Raw genomic sequence first — 10,658 nt, 5'->3', positions numbered from 1 at the left:
CGCAGTATGGCATTTAGACCCTTTTCGATCCACTTTTATGCTCGAAAGAGCATATGATCCGAACTGTCTAAGTGCATAATTTAAATAGTTGTTTTGATGTACATGAAATTACCGTGCCACAGTACCGTAGCATGGGGCTATAGTAGAGATGGGAAAAACCGAACGGTTAAAACCGACACTAAATGGTTCAAATGGCTCTGAGCACTATGGGACTTAACTTCTGACGTCATCAGTCCCCTAGAACTTAGAATTACTTAAACCTAAGTAACCTAAGGACCTCACACACATCCATGCCCGAGGCAGGATTCGTACCTGCGACCGTAGCGGTCGCGGGTTTCGAGACTGTAGCGCCTAGAACCGCTTGGCCACACCAAAAACCGATAGTAGTATTTTGTGGTATTTCTTTCGTTTCGCTTATAACAGGTATTTTTCATGTTTAGTGATAACCGAGTATGAAACCGAGCTATCAATTTACCATAGCAAATTTCCCACAATTCGAATCTGGTGATTTCTTTCGAATGAAAGAACAAGTTTACTGTTACCAGTCACTGTTTATTTACATCCACAACGCGTCTGCAAGGTTTAAACCTTCATCATCAGGCGAATTTACATGTGTCGGTACAACAAGAATGTGTTGCGTTATTAGTTTGAGGTAACCTGTGGTACTGTCTAGAGGAGAAAGGGAAAAAACACTATTTCAGAACATGGTTTTGGGGAGGTTTATGATTAAAAACTAAACCTATATATAAATATGAAAGTGAAACAACTAAAATAGAATACCTCCAGTGGTGCACAGGCCCCTTTCTCTATCGTAATACATCACAAGTAGAATGAGATACTTTGTATACAAAAACTGTGTCTGGAAACTATTAGTTGCAAAGAACATAAAATCTTATAGCAAAACAGAAACATTATTTCACTGTACAAAAAATATATAGCAAAACAGCACTATTATTTCAGAATAAGTTTTAAAGGATTGTGAAGGTTTTTGGTTCAGCTGATGCATACAGGCCTTAAAATAAATATTTCGAGTGGTATGCAAAACCATTCTGTGAAGTTCATGTAGCTTAAATTTCATTCTCGTTCATACAATCACGTGACCTCCTTCAAAACCTTAAGTACAATAATTATGCTGCCAACAGTGGTAAAATTACTAATAAATAACAATTCTGGCTGGTTTTCAGAGATAGAGACTGACAGGATTGCCTGAAACAGAGCTAAGTTTTGGATACTTTAGAGCTACAAGTTTGTTAAACTTCAATGTGTTATGTGATATAACCAATGCTGGAGTAACATACTGATACTGTACTAAAGCTTTACAGACATATTACTCTTAATAGTGTAAAGAGATATATGTAATATCAGGCTGACTTGGGGTACATACCTCGGTTTTATTTCGGTATATCTATTGAGTTATTGTTCATTTGAAAAGTATCTAAGGAAATACGCAGATAACTAAATTAATACATAGAAAATATGAACGGGAGGATGGAGGTAGAGAGAGAAAGGGGGGAGAGGTAGGGAGGGGGGAGAGGGAGGGGGGTGGGGGGAGGGGGGAGGCGGAAGGGGGAGGGGGGAGGGGGAGGGGAGAGGGGAAGGGAGGGGGGGAGAGAGAGAGAGAGAAATTCAGATACAGAGGGTGAAAGAAGTAATTAGAGGACAGCAAAGTTTTTCAGAGAAGGGGTTTCTTAAAATCAATCTGTTCCAGTTATAGGTTGGAGTAATACTCATGCCTTAAAAATAAGCAGATAGATATACAGTTTACGCTGTTAATGCGATGGTATATTTGTAAACGAGACCATTCCATTGTTCATTTAGGGAACGTCACGGTAATATAGCTATTTATGGCAAATATGAACCATCTAAAGTGGCCGAGCGGTTGTAGGGGCTACAGTCTGGAGCCGCGCGACCGCTACGGTCGCAGGTTCGAATCCTGCCTCGGGCATGGATGTGTGTGATGTCCTTAGGTTAGTAAGGTTTAATTAGTTCTAAGTTCTAGGCGACTGATGACCTTGCAAGTTAAGTCGCATAGTGCTCAGAGCCATTTAAAAACCTGAATAAAGTTCTCGTCGATGATAGTGTGTTTTCAAGATATCATGCGACAACCCCACAGAATTGATGAAGACAAAACGACGGCGAAACAGACAACTTAGGAGAAAAAAAAAGTAAGAGAAAAAAGAGAAGTTTGCGTACCGAGCAAGCGGCAGTCGTAAACGTTTGTTTCAAAATGGCTCTGAGCACTATGGGACTTAACATCTATGGTCATCAGTCCCCTAGAACTTAGAACTACTTAAACCTAACTAACCTAAAGACATCACACAACACCCAGCCATCACGAGGCAGAGAAAATCCCTGACCCCGCCGGGAAAAACGTTTGTTTCATTGATTTCATCATCACATATACGATGATGAAAACTGCTCAATTTTCAACTGTTTATGGGTCCTAGAAATTTTGAGACGATTGCATGTCATGAACTTTAGGGATGGTTTTCTCAAAAGAGCGGGGAGAGGGAGGGAGCAGGATAGGGTGGGGGGGGGGTGATGTTGATCCAAAATCCCTTAGATTCGTACATTTTAGGTTGTGCACGAGCGACCTGCCGAGTAAGAGGCGAATCGGCTGGTCGTGTCTGATACCTTCCCCTTGTGAGGTCATTCGAGGCGGAGTGATAGCTCAGTTGGAGACAGATGGATGAAAGGAAGACATCGTCTGGGCCCTTTCTAAGTTTTCACCCCAGTGTTAACAACCTCGTTGCACTCTGTCAGTTCTGCGATAAACGCCACCAGTATTTATGATCGTTATATTTTGACATCTATAATTATATATGCTTGACAATGCACTTATTGTGATTGTACACTTCTGATAGTGCCTAGTGGCATAATACATTTACGTACTTGGAAATGCGATTAAGTCTTCCTGAAACATGGTTCAAATGGCTCTGAGCACTATGCGACTTATCTTCTGAGGTCATCAGTCGCCTAGAACTTAGAACTAATTAAAACCTAACTAACCTAAGGACATCACACACATCCATGCCCAAGGCAGGATTCGAACCAGAGACTGTAGCGGTCGCTCGGTTCCAGACTGTAGCGCCTAGAAACGCACGGCCACTGCGGAAGGCCCTGAAACATGTTTTTTTAAAAAAAAAAAAAAAAAAGTTAAATACATAACGTATTTGGACGAGTGGTGCGTCATACCCTCCGTACTGATATCGTAATACAGTTGCGCTATGAATCCACAAAACAGATAATCATCCAAACATTCACGCCAACTGTTTAAGAAAAATCAGCAACAACTTGACATAAGTTCAACGTCCTGAATCGACTGTATCATCTCGCTCGGTTTCATAACACGAACAAGGAAAATTAAGTGAACTGGAGGGTTTCCGTTAAATGGTGTGATTTTCACCTGCTGCTGAGCACCTGACGATGACTCTCATATCTGGAGGCGAGAACGCGGAACTTGCGGGACCGCAGAAAATTGTCCCCGTCAAGACTGGAAGGCCTCTCGGCATGATCCTTGCGAATTTGGCCCTGTCATAATAAAGGCTGCGGAGAAGACCTATCTCCCCCCAACAAAACGCACGTGCGAGACGGCAGGTCCTTCTCTCAGCGGCCGCGTCCGACCGTCACGTGTCTGGAGGTGGGCGTCAGGGGCGGGACATCGGCCCCAAAAAGAGAAACACCCGCTGTCGGAGCTGACCAAGAGGAAAAGGAAAAATTCTCCCTCCCCCCCCCCCCTCCGGCGCAGACATTGTCCGCGATTGCATCGTCGGCAAAAGGGATTAGCGAGAATAGGTGGCCAAGGCGGCTGGGGGCTTATGGGAAGTGCCAGTGTAAGGGGATCGCGGGCACACCGCGATTGGCCAGCTGACGCCAACAAACGCGGCCCCAACAATGAGGAGCGCACCAACCAGCGAGCGCGTCGCCGAGCGGTTCGGACCCCCACCCCGGGCCGCTCGCGGCGCGCCAAGAAAAGTTGGCGACGCCGGCGCGTCGGCCACCAGTGTGTGTTGCTGCGCCGCGGAGGAGCGCCGACCAGCCCAGCCCAGCCGCAGCCGCAGCCACAGGACAGCCCCTGCCGCATCTCCAGAGTCACGGCCAGCCGCAGTCAGGTGGGTACCGCGTAGCGCGGCGCAGCGCCAAGGTCGGCCGGAAGCGCAGCGGTCGCTGCCCGCCGTCGGCGCACCTGCGCGGCGCCGGCGCCCGTCGCTCCCTCCTCACACGCGCTTCCCTAACTCCCAGCCCGCCGCAGGGCACTGTCTTCCGTGTTCAGTTCGCCCATACTCGCCCTCCCCATCGTGTCTTTAAGGGTCCTACGCGAAATACATCACGAGGGCAAACCCGCCCCCAATACCGACGCTCTAAATTCATCCGCCGGCATTTCTCGACAGTTACACAGGCAGATTAGTTCTGTACACAGTACTGCAACGTTTCAATGTGTTTCACGAACGGCGTTCACAGAACCTATTCCTAAGACATCTGTTTCGGTCAGGTGACAATTACTCTACGTATCCATGTCTAACATACCAAATTCCGATCGTGAAGCCAGAGACTTCAATGCTCGCGTGAGCGACGAACTCTAAATCAGTGCGACGTGAGACATGAATATCTCTCGGTCTTCAGCGAATTTCGTCTATGGTAAATGTAGGCAGACTGTTCTGCGGACAAAACGTGCCTTTTTCCTTATTTCTGAAGACGATCGTTTATTCCGCGGTGAAACCTGATATACGACATCTTTTTGTTAGTTTTCAACTCTATTACTGCTATAGATTTTTTTTCTCTGTTAATGATAAAAAATATCATAACATTGCGCTTTAAAATTTTAGATTTCTCAACTGTCAGTGAATTTTGCAAAACGAAGATCTTGTAAATTAATGGGTAATTCCTTTCATTACCGAGTACAAAATGCTGAAACAATATTTTTCCGTGACACACGAAGGTGATTCACAGCTTCGTAAGTGCTCTGTAAAGTCACGCATTAACAGCCACTTAAAAAGGAAAATTCCTTGTAGGCAAATACTTAGTTGCTTGCAGCTGCAACGCAACGACCTGTCGACGTCTGCTATTGGGGGCTGACGAAATTGTATAAGGCAATAAATGTATGTGTATGTGACTGATGCTGTAACTAAAAACAGTTCTGCATTTGACGCCAGGAACCGCCCTACAACCTGATGTAATGTTAAGCCATGACTTGAAGATGATAGTGTAACCGAAACTGGCCGCCTGTGTGTACATATACATTACAACAGATTTTGTTGATTCCATGACGGCGCTCTTTAAAATTTTACACCCTTTCTTTCACCTACGTTCAGGTTAACTTCCTCAACATATTCTCGTCTTGACTGAAAGGCTTGTTACAACGCTAGCAATTTTCTCGTAAGCCTCTTCACTGTAGCAGGAAATAGTAATGTATTATGTGAGTTTAAAATAACATCATTCATGCCTGGACCACAACTCCTAATAAAGCAGAGTACATGTAGAGTAACAATTTCGCGTGTACACAATTAAATACGAACTTTACTCAAAACTTAAATTTAATAAATGTGTTGTAACGTGCCGCAATATAACAGATACAGACGCTGCTGGCCAGCAGAAATACAAGGACAAACGTCAATGGGATGAAGTAAACTTTCGTGTAACTTTCGATATGTCATTGTTACCTGAGGACGTCGAGACATGGTTCACTCGGTTCGAAGCAAAGTCTTCTTTTACCAAAGCCTCTCTAAGGGTTTCAAACAGCACACGATTGGCCATATCACCTTCTCGTGTACGTATGCCTGTATAGGACAAATTGTAATCGAGTTGACTTCCCCATTTGTTCGAGTTCCGAATCCCATCGATACGTGTTTCCATCATCGCAGCGATCAAAAACTCAATGCACTGTATCACGAGAAAGTCCTTATAGGACTTCCCTTTTTAGCTGTGTAATACTTCGCCATATTTTCCAGAGTGAGTTTGAATCTCTGTTCAGCCTTACAAAGAACTAAACGAAATTCACTTCCGTGAGTAGAACATACCTTTTCGGAACTTCTACACCATTTGATAAAAATCGAAAAAGTACAAAGCTTGGATGACCCATTTGTAAGTACGTCTGTATTACAAGGTACTTATTTCAATCACCCAGTCTTTGCTTTGTTCATGAAATCATTGTTTTCTACAAGCCATCAGTAGACATCAACACGAGAAGAAAAACCACACCGAACAAAAAATGTTGAGAAAAGAAAATTTATTCGCCGTTCTTCAGTTCTCACCATTAGGAAAACTTTGAGTGAACAAATTTTACAAATGTTCTTTCTTTCCATTTTTCTCGTACACATGTACACAAACTGTAAAAAAATCCTCCACATTGCGAAAAATAAGTATTAACCTCTTTATAAAGCAGAGGTCGTAGTTACATCAAAACATACCTAACTCATATTTGTAGCAACGTTTCACAATAAAAGATACGAACATGTGTACATAAGTACGTTTCGCATTTCGAACATAATTACTGTTTAAGTTTTGAAACTATTCATGTTTTATACAGCATAAAAGTTTATTTAAATATTGAACGAGTATGTGTTTCAGTAACGTTAAAGTTCTTACTCATACCTTTTTTTTTCTTTTAGTTCATATATTTTATAACGTCTTCATTCTTTAGTTCACTGCACTAGACGGTTAGTGATATTATTCCCCAACCGTTTATTTATTTAAAAAATTCCAGCATCTATGTAGTTACTAAATACTACGCAGAGTCTAAAATTTCACCGGGTAATTATTTCTGTGCACAATGTCCTATTACTAAATGAGGATCTTACGATGAGATATAATCACTACGAAAGAGAAGATAATACAAAAAGAATTCTCGAGTTGCCATAAAAATCGTTACCCACACTTTCACTCATCATTACGTTATAAAATAAGCCAATTCAGAACTGATGTTCCCATGAATACAAGAAGCAACTGCACTGAAACGTAAAATAACAAGAACAACTAGTAAATATTCATACGTTCCTACATGGAAGTTAATACGAGAGTGAAAGAATCAGTTTCGCTCTTGCAGGATGATGTATAACGCTATTCCCCGACGTAACTTAGTTAGCAGTGATATTACTTGTGCTCTCTCCTCCTTGAAAACCACCTCTCCAGTTCTACATCCGCAGGCTATAAAGTCGACTTGCTGAGAACAGGTTTAGCCGGAAATCACCGACGTTTACGCGAAAGTTAGGACGGCAGTTGGATGAAAAGTTATAAGAATGTCTGAGGCTCGCCTGAAGAAAAAAATGGACGGATATCTTTCTGAGACTCTTTACTGTAATAGAGAACTGGTTGAATCGCTAATCACCAGATGCAAAACCGATATCTTCGCTGTAAGATTTGACAAAATTAAGTCCCATTTTCAAGCCCACGGAGGCTTTTCTCTGCGTTGTTGTTTCCCTCAACTAAAGAGTTAGATGAACGTTACTTAAAAACACCTATCATGTTCGATACAGGTATAATTTCACCCAAACACCACCATTCGTTGCGCGAAGTATATTGCTCCAGCACACTGAAGTGCGGTGACAAAGCCGGGGACTTTAATGCTCGCTTGAGAGATGAACTCTGAAGCAGTGCAATGTAAGACACTATTCGGCCAATTTCGTCTATGACCAATGTAGACAGACTGCTCCGAAATAAGGCGTGGATATCTGTTTTTTCATATATCCTTATTTCTAAATATATGTTTATTTTGCGGGGACATCTGGAGAGATTACATTTTGTTCTAATTTCCAACTGTATTACTGCTGTATAGCTCTTTTCTCCGCAGATGGCAAGGGGAATACCATAACCTTGCGCCGTAAAATTTTAGATAGCTCCAGTCACAATGAACTTTGCAAAAAGGCTGATGTAAATAAAATCAGTGGCAAATTCGCATCATCAGCAAGACTAGAAAGCTGAAATAATACATTTCTATGACACATGAAGACGATGCACAGCTTCGGCGGCGCACTGTAAAAGGGGAAATAAAATGAGAGGATTTCAGGGAGAGAACGGACGAATAATAGCCAGAGTACTTTACCCGCCATTAACAATAGGAAATTACGGACTATACACCCCCTACACACTGCTAAGTTGAGTCGAAGTGTCGCCTTAACAAGCAGGTCGAAAGCAATTGCAGTAGTGTTGACTACGCTATTACGAAGTAATGACCATGTGGTATGCCACAGCATGAGACACTGGCTATGCCTTTTAGAGTTCAAATCCTGGCTCAACCACACAGATTTGCGCGTTACGTAGTTTTTCGAAATTTCTCCAGAACACGAGGTCACTGTATGGTTTTTCTTTAAGCTTGCTTCAAACGAGCTAGTGAAACGCATCGTACGACAGCGATATCGACACGCCCTGTTGCACAAAAAGAGAAAAATGGTAAATTCACGTTTATAGCATTTCCCACGCTGCTTAATCTCCCAGTGAGGCAACAACGATTGGCCGCGTTCAGTTCTGCCATCTCATCACTGACAATGACATAACTGCGAGATGATCTCACGTAAAAATTGACTGTTTCCGAGGACCGTCGACACTATTTCGACTCTCATCCACAGGGAATATCGGCCGATAAAAACCTATGACTACTTGCAGTTGCTGTACTTAACATTGCTACACAGAAGAGCCAAAGAAACTGATACACCTGACTAATATCGTGTAGGACCCTCACGACCACGCTGAAGTGCCGCAACACGACATAGCATGAACTCGACAAATGTGTGAAGTAGTGCTGGAGAGAACTGACACCATGAATCCTGAAGGGCTCTCCATAAATCCGTAAGAGTTGGAGGGGGTGGAGATCCCTTCTGTACAGCACTTTGCAAGGCATCCCAGATATGCTCAATAATGTTCACGTCTGGGGGGTTTGGCAGCCAGTGGAAGTGTTTCAAACTCATAAGTGTGTTCCTGGAGCCATTGTGTAGCAATTTCGGAGTGTGGAGTGTCGCATTGTCCTGCTGGATTGTCCAAGTGCGTCGGAATGTACAATGGACACGAATGGATGTAGGTGATCAGATAGGTTGCTTACGTACTTGTAACCTGTCAGAGTTGTATCTAGATGTTTTAGGTGTTCCTTACCCCTCCAACTGCACACGCCCCACAACATTACAGAGCCTCCACCAGCTTGAACAGCCCCTGTTGACATGCAGGGTTCATGGATTCATGAGGTTGTCTCCGTACCCGTACACGTCCATCCGCTCGATACAATTTGAAACGAGATTCGTCCGACCAGGCAACATGTTTCCAGCCACCAACAGTCCAATGTCGATGTTGACGGGCCCAGGCGAGGAGTAAAGCTTTGTGTCGTGCAGTCATCGAGGGTACACGAGTAGGCTTTCGGCTCCGAAAGCCCATTTCGATGATGTTTCTTTGAATGATTCGTACGCTTACACTTGTTGACGGCCCAGCATTGGTTGCGTTTCTGTCACGTTGGACGATTCTCTTCAGTAGTCGTTGTCCCGTTCTTGCAAGATCTTTTTCCGGCCGCAGCGATGTCGGATATTTGAAGTTTTACCAGATTCCTGATATGCACAGTACAGCAGTGGAATGGTCGTACCGGAAAATCCCCACTTCATCGCTATCTCAGAGATGCTGTGTCCCATCGCTCGTGCGCCGACTGCAACACCACGTTCAAACTAACTTAAATCTTCATATCCTGCCTTTGTAGTAGCAGTAACCGATCTAACGACGGCGCCAAACACATCTTGTCTTATACAGGCGTTGCCGACCGCAGCGCCGTATTCTGGCTGTTTATACAGTATATCTCTGTACTTGTATATGCATGCCTATACCAGTTTCTTTCGCGCTTCAGTGTATTAGCTGTACAGTCATCTACATGTAATTTCACATCTGCCTGACGTTTGTATAACAGACACAAAAAACGGGTACTGATTGACAATGAAAACGTTGGACGTAATTTTCTTTCGACGCAACGGATGTTGCCAGAGAAATTTTATTGACAGTTATTAAGAAACTGCTTTTGAACGGCCAAGGAGTACATTGAAGTACAATTCTCAAGGTTCTAAATCAAATATTTATTTTTGTACGAAGTCACCGTTATGGCTAACACATTCCTTCCAACGTGAGACACGGTTTTCATTCCATCACTGAAACATTCTTGGACTTTTGTCCACTCCTGGAATTCACATCTGCCTTGATCTCATCGTCTGAAGTGTAGTGATTACATTTGAGATCTTTATTGAGCAGAACAAAAACACAAAAATCTCAAGTCGCAAGATCATTGAGTAACGAAGGTCCGAAATCTGTTCAAACTTCAGGTTTCGCAGAGGCTCTTCAGTTGCGCGCAAGGTGTGAGGACGAGCGTTGAAGTCTTATGAGATTATTGGCGCTAGGCCTCTAACACGACAAATTTGACGTCGGAGGTGTTTTAAAGTGTCTGTGTGCTAAAAAGAACCGTTTCCCGAAGTACCTGATAATCCGTCATATAAATTCGGTGAGCATCCGAAAACACAGTCAATTTCTTCTTTTTGCGCATGGTTGTGTTTTGAATATTTTCGCCTGAGGAGAAGACGGATGTTGACATCCAGTGCTCTGTCTTCGAAAGGAAGTCTCCTCCCCCGTCACGTAGTATTCCAATCGACGCTGTTTGCTCCCTTCTGTAAGGGAGCCCACCCATCACAGATTTTTCGCTATCC

At 43.4% G+C, this 10,658-nt stretch overlaps 1 protein-coding gene across 1 annotated transcript in view; it reads left to right on the top strand.

Annotated features, from left to right (window-relative positions):
* Nucleotides 1-4,003: 4,003 nt before the first annotated feature.
* Nucleotides 4,004-10,658, top strand: part of LOC126417099 (uncharacterized) — a 221,440-nt gene continuing 214,785 nt past the window's right edge. Inside the window, exon 1 of the mRNA XM_050084993.1 lies at nucleotides 4,004-4,112. The gene's annotated coding sequence lies outside the window, so the exon portion shown is untranslated. The remainder of the gene's footprint in view (nucleotides 4,113-10,658) is intronic.

Source organism: Schistocerca serialis, chromosome 8 (assembly GCF_023864345.2).
Source record: "Schistocerca serialis cubense isolate TAMUIC-IGC-003099 chromosome 8, iqSchSeri2.2, whole genome shotgun sequence".
Lineage (NCBI taxonomy): Eukaryota > Metazoa > Arthropoda > Insecta > Orthoptera > Acrididae > Schistocerca > Schistocerca serialis.
The sequence above is the reverse complement of the archived record's forward strand: the minus strand, read 5'-3'. Positions and strand labels throughout refer to the sequence as shown.